Genomic DNA, 17,391 nt, shown 5'->3' with positions numbered 1-17,391 from the left:
CAGTTTTGTTTTTCACTAAGTCTGTAAAATTGAAAGTGCGTAATTATTGAAAGAGTTTCAGTTACCAAAAACAGATTACAGAATGTTACAGATTATGGAATGTGAACTATGCTATATCAAATTAATTTGATGTTTTTCAAGACCCATATGAAAATGCTAATGAGTTTACTAAAGCTGTTAGTTTTTGAAGCATAATATTTGAATGGGTAGGTATGCCAGAGGCTGGAAATGGCTGATGCAAACTGACTTCTGGATTAAGTGGGAGTGATTCCAAGACCCCTGCTTAGTGTCACTAGGGCATTCTTCATCATCCATCTGCACAGATAATCCTAAAGGCTTTAATGACCATTATTTTAAGAAATAATTCTTTACTGGGGTCTAAACATCATCCAAATCCTGCCCACTGTAGCTAAAGGGCAAGCAAGGACTAGAGCTTCCCTGGTCTGTCCATGTCTGACTCCGCAGCCTCTGCCTCAGAGGTATACCTGACTTCCTGAGCAGTTTGAGAGGTAAGAGAGTTTCTCAGGTCTTGCTGCTATACAGCATCACCTTCCAAAACATGCACTGTCTCAGTACATTTACTTTGGGCAGTAGTCATCAGACAAAGGGCTGGGAGCTGTCTCTGTCCACAGTTCTAAAGCTACAAGCCAACTTCGCAGGATTTAAATGAAGAACTAAAACTTGTTTGTAGACTTAAACCTAGAGTAATTGCTAATTTCCTTACCTATGACCAACTGTCTTTGAGACTTCAGTCTGCCTCATCCAGCCAAATATAAATATGAAAACTTGTTGGAGTTAGTAAATACTTTTTTGCTTTTTCAGGTTAATGAATACATCACAGTGAGGATTGCAGGGTGCTTTGTAATTAGCTTCTTCTACAAGTAGCAACATGAAGGTATGTGCTTGTCTTTCTCACCACTGCAAGGTGCGGCTCTTTCACAGTTTGAAGAGTCAGTATGTCATAACTGCTACAGTACTGCACTTTATGAAGGCTGTTTAAAAATATTATTTGCTCTGTGAACTCTGGAATTGATGAGCTTTGTCATAAAATACACTTCCCAAGTTTATTTCCTTTTAAGTGTTCTAAGTGCATTGCCACAGAGTGATGATGTAAATGCTTCTAGAGACTAAATATAAACTCCCGTGGATTTATCCCAATATCCACTTGTTGTAGATCTGGCCCAAAGGGACAGTTATTTCTATGTAGTTAGGTTTCTATTTCTGCCCTTTTTTTCAGTCCAATTTCCTTAATTATTTAATATATTCCCTATTCACAACTTTTGGTGATTAAGTCTCTCACCCTACATCCAGTGTTTTTAGGTACAGCTAGAACATAGATGAATCTTCTTTTTTTTTTCTCAGAAGGTATGGTTAAATATTACTTGTAATTTATCTAGAATTCTCTGATCTGCCAGATAGAATACTAAGTGTATTGACTGCCCATTCTGTGGTAGCTATAATTTATTGTACTGGGTGGTGGGTACTGAATTAAGCCCTAAGAAATCCTGATCCAAATCTTTCTGGTCTTCACTTCTGTGCAGTCAGCTGGCTGTCCACCTAGGTTAATTACCCCTACATCTTCATGATAAATACTGTCCTATAGTTGGGTTGAAATACACTTTGGCGAAATGGATTTTTGGAGTGATTTGGGGATCAGGAAAAATATAGTTATGAAACAGTTGGAAAATCAGAATGAATCTATGATCCAAGTAAAAAAAAATAGAAGTCCGTTTATTTAGAATTTATTTCAATCTTGCTGAAGATGAAAATAGATGAAACTAGAGTTACATTTATAAGTGCAAAACCACCATCAGTTCCCAAATCAGGGCCTACTTTGTCACTGATTTTAGCAGTGGTGGTGTATTTCAGGAATTGACTGCATACACCTTCAGAAAATGTCTGATCTTCCTCTAAGACCCTTAAAGAGGGGCATAATTAGTCTGCTCTCCCAATTACCCCAGGTATGCAGAGATCACAAGGGGAGAGGAAAAAGAACAGCCAAGCTCCCAAGTCAGAAACTCCTCTCCTTGTAGATCAAACGCAGCAATCTCCTCCTCACAGCATGCAGCTGGAACCATACTCTTATCCTTTCAGGTAAATGAAGGCGACAAGGAGAAGAGACAAAAGAACTACTTTTCCCCCCAGTCAATAACAGGTTCTTTTCTCATTGCCTACATATGCCACACAGTAAGAATTTACACTCTTTTTCCATGAGATGTTATTATCAGTACCTCAGAGCCTTTGTATTTCTCTGTATGATACTCTAAAAGCAGCAACAACAAGGAGGCAGCAGTTGTAAAGGTTTGGAAAAATGCCCATATTAGATCTTTAAATACTATTTTAGCAAATAAGATTAACCTTTTCATATTATCAGCCACATTTGTGATAGTAGCATCCAAAAAACTCTGTTTGTGAGCAATGTCTCTCTATACCAGCATTTATGAAGACACAAGCCCTATGTGTCTTGTGCTTGAATGATGCTCTGTCCTTTCAAGTGCCACCACCTGACAATATATAGAAAATCTGAGCTTCAGACTTGTTTTCCAAGAGTTTGTTTAGAGTCACAGTCATACTACTTTGCTTATCTTCTTAAAAACATGTAAGGGAAGCCAGAAAAAATGGAGGGAATACTGTTTACTGCATATTTCCCAAGTCCTCGCCTTTTCAAGTACGAGACTTTGTGTATTTGATTTAAAATTATCTTATAGTCTCTGACAAATGTCTTTTTATTTAATCCATTAAACCAAAGAGGTTTGCAATATCCTTGGCAATTCTCTGAAACCTGACTTCACCCATCCATGGCACATCTTGCTTATCACAGGATCACAGAATCAATTAGGTTGGAAAAGACTTCTGAGATCATTGAGTCCAACCTAAGACCTAACAGCACCATGTCAACCAGACCACGGCACGTCAAGTCTTTCCTTAAACACCTCCAGGGATGGTGACTTCACTACCTCCCTGGACAGTCCAGTCCAATGTCTGATCACCCTTTCTGTGAAGAAATTCCTCCTGATGTCCAATCTAAACCTCCCCTGGCGCAGTTTAAGACTGTGTCGTCTCATCCTGTCACTAATGCAGGACGCTTGTCTGTTCAGTTTTGCCATTAAATTTTCCCTTAGTTGCTGCTATTTTCTCACTCAGGGTTTCTGTTTTACTGAATAGTAACATCAAATCAGAGAAGCTGCATATGACTGTTCAAATAAAAGAAGGAATGTACTGCATGCCATTAATTCACAGTAAGGAATCTAAGCTAAGATTGGACAATGATAGCTTCAGTGTAAACACTGATGGTAGTAGTTTACTAGCAGTTCATTTCTGAATATGGTTAAGTAATTCAGCTGTGCCTCCAAGCCATTACACCATTGCATACTTGTGGGTCAAGAACAGTAGTAGCTTTTCAAACTTCAGTAATCCACAGTTGTCAATCATGTTGCATCTGCTGTTTCTCATAACGGGAAAACAAGGTGACATGATTTCTCACGTTATCTTTGATGGCTCAAGGCTCCCTTGTGTCTTTGAGGCAACTTTATTTTTATTGATACCTTTCCTATGGGTGAACAGCAACAGTGGGTTTTTTACAAACTTAATGATGTCTAAAAATGAGCAAAATTAAAAGAACAAAGTGCTTTTAACTTCATACAACTAGTCTTTAGCTCAACTAATAAAGTAAAAATACCATTAAGTATCAAGTATTTTATTATTGCTCCAAGTATGCTGAAATTGTAATCTTGTTTTACACACATGTGAATCTGAAAACCATTATTTTGCACATTCTCCTGTGGTCTGTGAGATCCCTTATGGTCTCTCTTCCCTGATCAATTTATTTTAGGCTGATTTCCTTTTTTCTTCTGCTTCCTCCAGCACAATATACCCCCAGCAAACATCATATTCAGGCCTTGTCTTCTCATAGCTCTCTCTGTTTTAATGCTTTCCTCTTAGCATAGCCATTTAGGGATTGATCCAACATACCCAAATACAGCAGCAGTCTTCCATTAGCTTCAGAAAACCACAGGGGAGGACTGTGGGTATTAGAGTCTCTTTTTTTCTTTTTCCTGGTCCAAACCTTTCATAGGATTGCTCTCACTATGAGGAAGTTGTGTTCAAAAGACATCATCATTAGACCGGTGTGGCAGGTGCATATTGATGACATGATGTCTTCACTAGAGGTGTAAAGATAAGGCTCTGGATCCTGGCACTCCTGCTGCCTGTTTTACAGGACCAAACAACCTACAGAATCCCCCCCAAATTACAAAGGACTTCTCAAACAAATTAGTCTTCACCACACTTGTAAAGGACAAATAATGCCAGCACACAAAGCACATGCACATGAATATAAAATGAGTATACTACAATCAGCTGTCTGAGATAAGAGATACCTATGAGACCTTCAAGTAATTAGGGAGTAGCCTTTGAAGTCTGCTCTTGGCTGCTACCAAAGCCTGCCTGGCTAGCTCATCTGGTTAAAGCACATCCCTTTCTCCTGTTGGCTGGATTTCTGTTGGCTGTGTTTTGGCAGAAGCCAGGAGCTCCACAGCACTCATGGTTGCATCAGGCCTTAAGAAACACCCTAGATAACAAGGAATGACTGGGCCTGTGCCTGTCATTCATAGAGAGGATTTTAACTTATTCTTCAATCTGTACTTGACTTTTTTGATAATCTAACTTGCTAACACTTTCCCTGATACTTTGTTTTCCTCATGGCAGGGACAAGCTGTGGCTCACAGGCTACTTGACCTGCTGTGCTTCACAGAATTATCATGGGAGAGGAAGGAAGGACATGCAGGTGAAGTAATCATTGGGTTCCCTATGAGACACCTGGAGTATGATCACTTCTTCAGGAGTACTGACTGTTGTCCTAGCAGCCCAAACTCTTATCTTTCAGCAGTTCAAGAACTGCAATGCATCAGGCCATTCTCATTCTACCCACAAGGGGTAAGAAGCACATGCTACTGGCCACAGCATTAGAAAAGGAATGTAATTTCTTCCTTTGGACTTTGTAAGTTAGATCTAGCCATCTATATGTATTAAACCCCATTTCTGCTTCATCTGTGGCAAAAAGTCTTTATGCGCATCACACAACAGCATGTTTTTCTTAAAAAAAGAAGAAACCTTCCATTTTCAAACATTCTGAGAAGTACTCTTGCAAATCAGAAAAAATTGTAAGATGGAACATGCATCGAAGTTACTTTTAAGTACTTGTATAGGTTTCATATGGTATCTGTAAACATTAGAATTTTTTCTAAGAGATTAATTTATAGGTGATTTATTTCCCTGAAGTTTTCCATGCAAAGATTGCATTGCATGTTTTGAAATACATTACTGCTCTAACACTGTGAAGAGAGGATTCTCCAGGTCATGTTCACCTCTGTTGACAAGCTGTTCACCTCTGCTGCAAGCTGTTATTAGGCTAAGAAAATGCAATCCTTTGCATTGCACAGAATTGCATTCAATTGGACTTTAATAGTGCCCATATGTTTCCTTAAACACCGGCATAAACACTCTTTTGCTTGGTTATTTTGGTTACTTTCTCCCAGCAGATGACAGTGCCCACTAACTATTGTTTGGTTATTCTTTGTTCACTTCCTGCTAAAGGTGAGGAACGTGCACTGCTTCCTCTCTATGCTCTGTACATTTTAGTACTGGCCATGGCATTAGACAGAAATACTTTTAAATATCATGTCATCTTAACTACTGCAAAATTAAGGCTATTTCTGTCAGTTAGGAACGAGCTATTGCTACAGAAAGAGAAACTTCTCTACATGACACCTCTCTGTGATCAACTTCTCTGTCCACTGGGTGACACCAGCAGCCTATCCGACATGGCTTAGCTGTGTATAGCACCACAGAACACATCTGAAGAAGATTAAGTTCTTAACCACAAGGCTTCTTTTTTTTCCAGGTAATATTGATAACGTTTTCTTTCCCCTCTGGTGGAAAAGTGATATAAATAAATACAGAAACAAAATGCAGAAAAAGCCTAAAATGTCTTCCAGACCTACTACATGTAGTTTACAAGGCTGAAGGAGACAAAGGAGACAAAGTGAGAAAATACTCTGTAAAATACACAATGAACTGAGAGTCTGTTGTACAAACAGATTTAGATGACATGCTTTAATATGAATGACCCACAGCTGATGAAAATGATTGTGAACAGCCCTGAGGATCTCAGATAACCAATTACAGAGGTGAAGTTTGATTCTGTTCCATGTAACTTTTTTGCATTCATGTGTGGAAATAATTTATTAATTTTGAAAATAAAATCAGGATAGCACGCAATTTTTGTGGCTGATACACTGATTAGTCCTTAGAATATCTCATAAACTAATTTTCGTTTTAAAAATAATTTTAAGATATTCTCTGGTATATGTGCAACATCTTAGTTTGTTTCTGCTGTTGTTTTGTCGTTTTCACTTTACCTGCTATTCACTGCTACAAAGATTAGCCACCAGTGTAAACTCAGTTTCAGTCCTATTCCGAAACAGATATAAACAAAAGATGCATGAGGAATAAAACCTGAAACCTAATTAGCCTGTCAGCGTGATCTTAATTACTTGTTTTAAAAGCTGAATAGCAAAGGCAAGGTGGCTGCTTCTTTTGTTTGAACAAGAAACTAACCATCGTTTAAGGAAGAATGGGGCTTGTTTTAGAAGGAATGTGTTAACAATCCTTTCTATCAACGCTCCTAATGTCTCTCAGATGATAAATAATCAGTCTAAGCAAAGAAGAAGTCCAAAGGTGTGAGCTTATTTCACCTGGTTCTGATACAGTGAACATCCCATACAGATGGAGCCTTCTTTGCTGTTTCCAGGAAGGTATTAAACCCACCTTCAAGCAATTCCCAGTCAGACTCACCTAGCTGTTACCATACTCAGCCAGAACAGCTTTAATCTAGCAAGAGTAGTAGCAATTCAGAACAGTTTCACAGGACTGGGTTTTGATGCTTAACAAAAGCCATACTGTGGGATACCAACATTGTCTATGGATAAGAGGGCACTAAGGAAACCTGCTCAAGGTAGCAGCTCCAGCTCTCTTTGTGTTATCTGCATACAGTAGTGACTTGTGAAGACCAGGAAAAAAGATAGGAAGCTGTCAAATGCAACTCTTCCAGAAGTCACAAATTGGAAAGGGTCACAGTAATTTCCATTGAAAAGCAAATTAAATAAATATATAATATTCAGAAGTTCTGGATTCTAAAATAGTCTATGGTTCTTTTCTGCTGGACAACAGCATGACTTCTGCTGAAGAACTGGGACTGGCCTGATTGCAATTCAAAAGTAATAATCATTAAGAATGAAGTCACTATATTTAGAGCAGACTACAACTCCCATTTTCTTGTAGTTCTGAAAAATTGGTCATGTGCCAAAGATGACAAAATTTCAAGTCACACTTGATTGTCTGGAATGTTCAAAGCCGATCACTTTTGATCAGTGCTCTGCAATGGTCATAACGCAAGTAGAATGTTAGTTAAAGGGTAAATAAAACATTCCTGAGATTCTCGTACACAGCATGTGAATGTCTTCACCACATCTCAAAAAAGAATACAGAGTCGCTGTTCATATAAGGAAGGACTAAATAAGGTAGCTTACAAAAGAGACTAAGATGAGATAAGAGAGCTTTATAAAGCAAAACTGGTGTGGCAAAGGAATAAGAAATCATTATCTATTGTTTCTGAAAACACAGAATGACTGGACACTAAGAGAGACAAAAAGCAAATTTAAAACAAAAGGAAGTTCTTTTTCTCACAGCACATCATTAAATTGTGGAACTCTTTGCCACAGGATGTTGCAGAGGCCAAAAGTTAAGTGTTTTCAAAATGGAATTAGATACATTCCTGAAGGCTAGCTCCATTGGCAACTATCAAAAGTGACGGCCCAGACACAGTTTTGGGTTGAGGAAATCCCTGAATTGTTAACTGCTTATGGCTGAAATGGATCACAAAAACCGGGATTTTCTTATAAATGTTGTTCTATTCCTCCCTCAACTACCAGCCACTCACAGGGACAGGATACTTGGACAGGCTAAATGAATCTTTGATATAATCCTGCACTTCTGCTTTTATACCAGTATGTGCAAAGTTGTTACTTTAATTCGGGTAAAACTTTAGGATTAGGGAGGAAAATGCACAGGGCTCATGAGAAGGTTCTTTGCCTCAGAAATCATCCTCAGCTACATATATCAAATAATTTTGTGTATATTTTAATTTTTAAAGCTTCAATGAAGCAACACTAATGTTCCCAGGAAGGGAAGGTCTCTCAAACTCTGTAAAAGTCAGATTAAAAATCTACTTAATTTTACATACTTTCTTCTTGAGGCAGATAACTAATTTCCTCTGCTCCTTGGAATTTCCTCAGATGATCAGGAAAAAAACCCCTTCAAAATGAAACACAATTGTCTCCATGTATAATGAATCAAAAGGCTACCCTTAGTACACTTAGGACAGAGTCCATCCTTAATTTCCTACTAAAATAACTATTGTTCAGCTAAATAAATACAAGTGAGTTTAGGAGAAGGAACTCATGGCCTCAAAGAAAAAGAATTAAGTTCAAGTTTTAATGAACGTATTAGGCAAGACGGAAATGTTGTATGATATTAAACATTTGCTTTTAGACAGCCTTCTCTATAGTCTCTTCGATGCCTCAAGGAAATGGTTTTACAGAAGCATTACAATAATGCAGTTGCTCCCAGGAGCAGTTGTTTCTCTCTGATCGTGGCATGTACTTCCTGCCATATGGACAATCCTACTCTCTCCCCCAGCCCCCCATCTAAAGATCTTCAGCCAGGACTTAATTCTTGTGCCTTCAAAAAGTTAGGGAGCTATGTGTTTGAGGGGCAGAAGGCAGAAGGGAACCAACATTTTTATTTTATTTGCAAGAAGTAGCTTTTCAAAAGCATTGTTTGTGCTGAGTTAAAAAAACAACCACCAAACATTCCTGAAGTTTTCTTTCCCATAGGATTTTCATTCCTCTTTTTTCCAAAGGAGATGCTTTTTCTGTTTACTTTACAAATTGATAATTATACCTTATTTGTGAAGAAATGACTAGGATAACAAACCTTATGAACCTTACAATAACAAAGCAGTGTGTGCTTACATACATACAGACATCCAAACACACATTGTTGTTCCAGTTTAAGAATAAACTTCAGCCAACATACCTGCTTCCATTCATCAGTGCTATACTACATGGAATGATAGCTAAATATCGTGAGGCCTAGCTGAGGGAAACTGGCCTCAAATCATTACATTTCTAGATGTGAAATCATCCCTGATGTACTTGACTGACTAACTGCTGGCAGCACAATTCTCAACTGCATTTTCCAGTTTCTGGAGCACGTCAAAGTGACCTTTGATGTGATGCAGAGCAGAAGGCAACTTGAGGTCAAAACCAGATCCACGGGTCTGGAAATGTGTTCCTACAGCTGAAGAATGCAACAAGGGCTGTGAAAGTTACTGACATTTACTTAGTGTAGTCACAGATGGATTTGGTCCATTAGTCCAGATTCTCAGTTTATCCCAAACAACAACAGAGGTAACTGGCCTCTCCAGCAAGTGCCTGGTTTATGCCTCTGGTAACCTGCTAAGTGCAAGAAACAGCCACAAGCACACCAAATGTGCAAGGAAGCTAGAAGAAGAAAAATAAAAATGAAACAAAACAGGAAGAGGAGAAAGCTTTCCTTGTTACACCTGCTGCATTTGCTATTAGTGTTGAAATTCATACACACCCATAAACAGCCATCCAAGCACAGATGCAAGGCCTAGGATGAAGAGCAGGAGAATCCACGTTGGTTTTCCTCCAAGATGTGAATATGTACAAGACTCCCAGAAAAGGTCAGGAGAAATGAGCCTGACTTTAACCAATCCCCAACTTCCCCATCCCCAGTCACTGTTCTAGAATGCAGGTTTGAGATGGGAAACGTAACAAAGATTTCATGAAATCCACTAGTGACTTTTCAGTGCTGTTCCTATGTGAGTACAGGCTGAAAATGTGGAGACAGCACAGTGAAAAGGGGCAGTACACATTTATAACTGGTTGTAATGGTCGAGCTGATTTATCACTATGAGAAACTTCCCAGGTGAGGTTTTCATGATTCTTTTCCCTGGAAAAATAGAGTACCGCCCCGAAAAAGGTGAGGGAAAAATCACACCAATCCATTTCATTCCAGCTGATCTCACGATCCAAAACTTTTTAAAAGAAGGCTGGGTTCCATAATTGCATTTGCCTTGCAGCCTTGCCAGCTTTTTAAGTGCACTCATTACGACACAGGCTAAATGCTTTGAGCTGATTCTGCAGCTTACCAATAGCATGAAAGGAATTCATGCCAGTGAGTTTGGTCTTCTCTGGATTCAAGAGTTGAATGGGAGTCTCCTGGGAATATAATTCAAAATAGTTTTTGCCCCTTTTTTGCTGCAGATAATCAAGATGACAATGTTTTTAGTAATTTTTCTCCAGCAAAAATAATGCAGAAATAATGTGGAATCCTTTATTTATACAGAGAGCCTAAGAATACACACAGCAACTGTTTGAACAGTTTTGTGGTTCACAAAAGCTATTCTGGAAAGGCCAGTCAGGAACTTACAGGATAATCTATGCTTCTTCTACTCTTAGCTTTTTTGATTAAGAATGACATTTTGTTTGTTGTGTGGTGATAGCGTACTTGTTTGCTTATTAACCATGAAATTATTCATTATCTCATTCCAAATTATTCAGCCAAGCAGCCATTAATCAATAACAAATTTTTGTTACTGTCATGCTACTGAACAGGCAACTTTGGTTTTCAGTAGCCCTTTAGTTAGGCAGATCTGCAATGACAGTTCTTCACTTCCTTCATAGTCTAGAAACAACCTGAAGAGGTTATCGAGCCTTGCCATTTTCACCAGCACAAAATCAGCTATGTCAGCGTTATTATGGAGACAAGAGATGGTACAGTCCTGACACAGCTGAAGACATCTACAAAACAGACCTTTAGACTTGAATCGGTTTTCTAGAGTACTTCATAGCCTCTGAAGAAAAACAGGCACTTCCACAGTGCAATTAATCTCCTTCCAAAGTATAATGGAAGTGGGTCAAATGAATCACATGCTGGAAATGCCTGTTTCTCTCCCATGGGATTCAGTCATAGGTGAGGTGAAATCCATGCTTGCTGCTTAACCTGTTTGTAAATATTGATAGAGAAGCCACATATATCTGAATGCTTTATTCTCATATTGCTTGATAGCTTTTCCTATTTAGTTTTATTTCCTGTAGTTAAAACCTGTCATTTCTTGCTCTGTTTATCATAGACATGGAAAACAGCCTGTTCTCTTTCTTTATGTAGCAGGTCATATTTTTATGTCCCTTCTGTCTCTCGTAACTGTACTCTCTCACACTCAGTCTTCTTGTCTGTGTACTAAGCAAGCACAGGTTATGCAACCCTTCTTTACAGGTCGTATTTTCTGGAGCTCTGGTCATTCCCCTTGCTTTCCTGCAGATTCATGCTAATTGATTTGCATTTGGCCACTCCAGCATTGCTGAGCTTACAAGTTATAACTTGGTATTTCACAGGTTAGATTCCTATTCGCACACCACGTGATGATTAAAAGTTGTATGTCGTCATCATCAGCACAGATAATCTGCAACATGAAAAGGACAGCTCAGCCATCTGGTTTGCATGCTACCAGCCCAAGAAGGGTGGTACTACAAAACCCAAAGAGATAACAAAGCTTTCATGAAATGTATTTCAACTATGGTGATTAAACAAACATGAGCAAATCTTTTTTATCTGAACATCTGAGTTCACATGCACATATACACACATTAGTTTGTCCAGTTGCCTCTCTAAAGGGCAGTTTAAATAAACAGAATTGCTTCTATAATATGAACATGTGAAGTTTGCTAATCTGCATGAAATATTCCTCGACAGAAGGAAGAAGGAAATTAACCTCAAGAATGACCATCTCGGTCAAAAAATGCTAGGGAAAGAGAACTTGTGATAACCTGAAAACAGCCTCATTTACTCCTTCAGTCAGCTGGAATGATGCAGAAGGGCACATAAGAGGAGAAGTATGGGCTGGGCTGAACTCCCAAAACCCCTACTGTGCATTGCTTAATGTCTGTGTTTAATATCTAAAAGTTCCCATTCTCCCAAAGTTTAAAAGGAATCAGGATGGAGATATATAGGCTTATAAAACCAATCTACTGTTGCCAACAATAAAACATTTTTCATTTTGACCTTTTTTTTTCAATGTTCTGACATAACTGCTCAGAAGTTCAGAATTTCACTAGTATTAAAGTTCATCTTTGACCTCTCACCTTTTTATGTGGAAGAATTAGTCAGGGAGAAAAAAACATTCCTCTTTGCCCTGGCTTGCTTATTATGACTCCCTCAAGAATTTCAGACTGGGGCTATTTGCCAGAACTATGTTTAGCTCTGAGAAGAGAAGGAATCTCTCCCCACTCCAAAATGGCACCATCCAAATTTATCTCTTGGCTTTTACTAAAGACTCAGAGTTAAAAACACTCTGGATTAAATATATTCCAGTAGGGATAAAAGCTTTGCTATACCTATTGAGAAAAGCTGATCTTCAGAGCTACTTGCTAATGAACCTTCTTATTCTCTAAGTTCCTAGTGTTTTAGAAGCAAAGAAAGCCAAAAATACATCCTGTAGAAGGCAGATTTTTTACTCATGCCATAAAATGCCAGCCTGTGAAAGTCACATGCTACAGAAGGCCATAATAAGAGCGACAGGAATTTGAAAAACACTGGAAAACTTTGACTGGTAACATTAACGTATTATGCAAGCAAAGCAAATCTTCAAGCATACTTGAATTTTATGCTTGAAGGCACAAACTGATTGCTTGTGGTGGAAGGAATAATGAAATTCCTCCATGTCATAACATCACAGAATCAACCAGGTGAATTGTAATGGAAAGGGCTACATTCCTTTGACAGCACTGGTGATTGCCAAAGGCAGCCTTCTCATTTATATTCACTTAGAAAAGTTTCAATGCAGTGTGCATTCATGCATCAGATCATCTTTGGAGCAGATTTATCCACCCGTTACATCAGCCTCTTCATTTCGTACAGTTACAGAACACATATGTATCAGAGAACAGCAGTGCTATTTGCAAAGCATTCTGTAGGCAATCTTGCAGTGGCAGAAGGTTCCTTCCATATCTGTTTGTTACCATCTTTATCATTAGCCACACTGAAATGGAGTCAGAAATAGCACAACTGGTGCACCCCACCACATTCTGGCTGTAGGATAATGCCAGTGGTTAAACAAAGCCAACGTGGGAGTGGTGGTGTGTGTGGCTTCCTCATCTGTGTGGCAGTGAAAGGCACTTCAATTGGACACAACACATAAGGGCTTGCAGCAAGAAGAGGAAGTTAATTCTGATTATCTATACAGGGAACACAAGGGCTGGAACAGACCAGGGAGTGGTGACCAAACCAAAGTGCAAATCTCTGGCATATGGAGCAGAGGCAGTAAGCTGGGCTGGAGGTGGCTGGAGGTTTCTTCTCATGTTCTCTGTGCTCCCACCATAGGCAAGGAAAGAGCATGCAGAACTGAGTGAGAATTATAAAAGAGAGGACAACTGTAAGAGACTGGATGTCAGATTGGAAGGATCAGTGTAATGAAAAACATGATAGGGAAAGGGGAGGTAAAGGGAAGTTATGGGAAGCAGGATGAGGCATTATCAAAAAACTAAGCAGCAGGGAGAGAAACACAGTATAAGTAAGGTATGAGGAAGAAACTGAAGTGAGAATAGGAAAATCCAGAGAGAGTCAGGAAAGTTAGAATAAATGAGTAAGAATTTGCCTCAAGGGGAAAACAGACAGACCTGAAGGGGTACTTGTAGCCAGAGAATCAGTAGCTAAGGCCAAATGTTACTGGCATTTCCATCTGCTGATGTACACTCAAAAACTGTACCCCAAGGAGAGCTTATAGGATTCCCTTTGTTATGATGCTGACACTGCACCCAACAGTGGATTTAAGCAGGGGGGCAGAGAAACAAAGACCTGTGCCAGAGTGTAACATGATTAAACTGTTCATCACTGCCAATCTGCACTGCTGTGAGTGCTCTTCTCACACTCAGGTAAATAGAGCTCTTCACAGCAATGAGACAAAGAACTTAACTGAAAGTGTTTCAGACTTGAGTAAAAACCAGTGCTATTGTAATAATTTTTGCCTATGAAACTGAAAAATGCATGATGTTTTTCCCCCCTCTCAATAACCCACAGGTAAAAGCAGTGTTCTTTATCATGGTCATTACAGATTAATGCATATTGGTGTGAATGTAAGATGAAGGCAATTTAGTGATCCTCTGAATTTCCTTCTAAGTGAATAGATCCATTGTTACTTGAATATGCATTACCCTGAAGTATTCATGCGGTCCTTCATGCTGAGAGCTTCCCTGAAATAAGCCAGATGTTTCCAATTGTGTAACACCAGGAACATCCCACAACATAAGCAACTTTGGATAGTATATCAGCTTAAATGATTCTTACAGTTTTAAATTCAATTCAGACAATTTTCACTGAAATGAAGATTCTGTCACACTGCCAAAACAATTACATAGGCCTTCAAGTCAGTGAGAATCTGGCCCAACAACATCGCTGACTGAGGAAAGGCTGATGCTCTCACCCTCATTCTGTTTGTATCTAGTATTTCAGCCAGCTAAACTGGACATCCACCCTATGTTATATCTGTGCGGAACAGTCTTTGCATATGTTTGTCCTAGTTACAGGGGCTGGGACCAGTTTATCACTATGTGGGTATAACCCAAACTGTGTACACCCTCTATGTCATTTGTGATGGACTGTTAATAATGGATCATTTGCAGCAGCTACCCAGGGCACACCTGATACCTCAGGCTACAAGCTGGGTGTTAAAGAACCCTGAGAGGCAGGGGAGTGTTTCTTTGTCTTCACATTAATGACTCAGCTGGGATAACTCCCCTCCAGAAAGGCATTAACACCTTCACACCCAGCCTGAGGAGTCATCTCTGCTAATGGGCCATACTGGACTGGCATAATAGGCAGCTGCAACACTTAGACTCCAAAAATCAAAGGCTCCAAAAATATCCCATGACTAACAGAGTTAAATCACCCACTGTGAAACTCCCCACCCTGGGGGAGGTACTGGACATTCCCACCTGAACCTGAGCATACATAATCTTGGGGGTTTGGGACTTCTGGTACCACTCATTGGATCCAGAGGACCAGAACTCCAACAGGACTGCCACTGCCACTGCCACTCTCGACAAGACTGCGATCCTTACCTCAACAGAACTACCACCATCATCTGGACCAACAGGTTTCCTTTCCTTTTACTTTGCACCCAGGGGGGCCAAGTGGTGCTCAGCACAGGGGCCAACAAACACTGTTCTGTACTTGTCCCAGGGGGCTGGGTTATACATCTGTTTATGGGGGTTAAAACCAGTTTCTTCTCTGTATCATTGTATTTATCGTAATCTTTTTAGTAAATTGTAACTGATTTGTAATCTCTCTTGAGTTGGACTCATTTCTCCCGACGGTTTACTTTTAAAACAGCACAATGTTGGAAAAGTATTTATCTTTTCTTGAACTTGTTCTGATAATTTTGAGTCTGGGTACTTTAAAACCAAACCCAACCCAACAAACTGGTCCAAATTCAATGGAAGCACTCTAAAAATCCAGAAGGCTGCCTTCTTTCATTTGTTGAGATCTTATTGCAAAATGCATCATTAATGTGACTTGTTTAAGAGTTCTAAGTTCTAGCACAAAACAGAATTTGGCTTTTAACTTATCTGCTTTGTTGAGGGTGTCATGATAAGATAGTAATCTACAAATAACAGCTTTGGGAAACATGCAAATGATTGAAATATCAAGAAATACACTTCAGAATCAAAATCAAGTTCAAAAAACTGTGGACATAACAGTTGGAAATTGTTTCTGGATCTTTCTGAACAGCTCTGAATTAGCTTTAGTTTGGTGGTTTACTTTTCCAGGGAGAGAAAATTGCTAAAGTTTCAGATTTTACCCACATTTTGAAATTTACGGCTTTGAACATTGGGCATAGTTATTTCCTATAGGTTTATAATCACTTATGAAATAACCTTGGTCACATTTCTTCTCCAGAGAGATTCTTCTTCCTGAGAGATATGGTATTTAAACAGCAAAGTTCATTGCTACTTATAAAAGTTTAGAAGCAGGATATCCTCCCTCTTAGTAAAAACACAAACAAAAAAAATCAAAAGATATTTAGTTAACATATGCAGAAGAGAAAACCCAAACAAACAGCTGTTTTTTCCTATGCCTAATGTACTTCTCTCTGTTCATCTTCAAATATGACATATTATGACATACCTAAACTGAAGTATTACCAAGACGGATGGTGGTGGGTTTTGGTAGTCCAAGAAGCAGCATGCAAAATGTTGCTTTATACATCCCAGTATGCTGTTTGGAAATCTTGGAGGGACTAGAAAAACCTGAGTTTCGTTATTTAATTTTTAAATAAAATACAACAAAGTCAGGAAAGGTGAAAGCTGAAAGCCATAATAAAGCTTATGTCAGGCTACCTAACAACTTACTTTGTTTGTTTTTCAACCTATCATCTTAATTTAGAATAAGAGGTTGTTTTTGTCAATTCAGCTTTTTTTCCCCTCTTTTTTGGCAGAAGTACATTCAAGGAAAGCTACTCTTTGCCAACTATATTTTCAATGGGTACAGCAAGCCTACTAAAGACCTTCAAAAATAAATAGCTAAGACAAGGAGTGATTATCACATGAGTTACTGTCTTCCAAGTGATTTGAAGTTCAGGTATTTTACTTTTTTAATAATTTCATTCTGAGACCTTCGGCTTCTTTTAGTTTCTTGAATATCAAGCACTGTGACTCAGAGCAGCAAGTACAGCAGTCTCAGTATCAAAGTATTTGGACCTTTTTGGTGTGTTTACAAGTTCTCCATGTTGTTTATTCCTTCCTGTCCCATTCAACAATTCCCGACTGTCTAACCACAGCTGCTGAGCTACAGAATCTTTCCGGTAGTTACTGACAAAGAGGAAACAAAAAAACAGGTAAAGGTCCTGAGCTCATCCCCTTTTTCTTTTGTGCATGTCTGACCAAGACTTACTTGTTTTATGGGCTGTTATATTTACATTTTGGCACTATCCATAAAAATGTAATTGCAATTAAAGGACAAATTACTTTAGCCAGGTGTCTTCCAGCTTCCTCATTTCATTAATAGTTGCAGGGAAGCTTTAGAAACATAACCTGGGGAAATATGGTCAAATACTTCACAGCTTCATACTGAGTGTACAGCTCATGGAGGGAGCATTCCCAGGAGCTAAAGCGTGTGCTGCAACAGTTTGCTCTCTTGTAGAAGTTTTCAAAGCAGAAACAAAGACAGGCAGGAAGAGGAAATAATTGC

Source organism: Lepidothrix coronata, unplaced genomic scaffold (genome assembly GCF_001604755.1).
Source record: "Lepidothrix coronata isolate B3197 unplaced genomic scaffold, Lepidothrix_coronata-1.0 Scaffold9, whole genome shotgun sequence".
Lineage (NCBI taxonomy): Eukaryota > Metazoa > Chordata > Aves > Passeriformes > Pipridae > Lepidothrix > Lepidothrix coronata.
The sequence above is the reverse complement of the archived record's forward strand: the minus strand, read 5'-3'. Positions refer to the sequence as shown.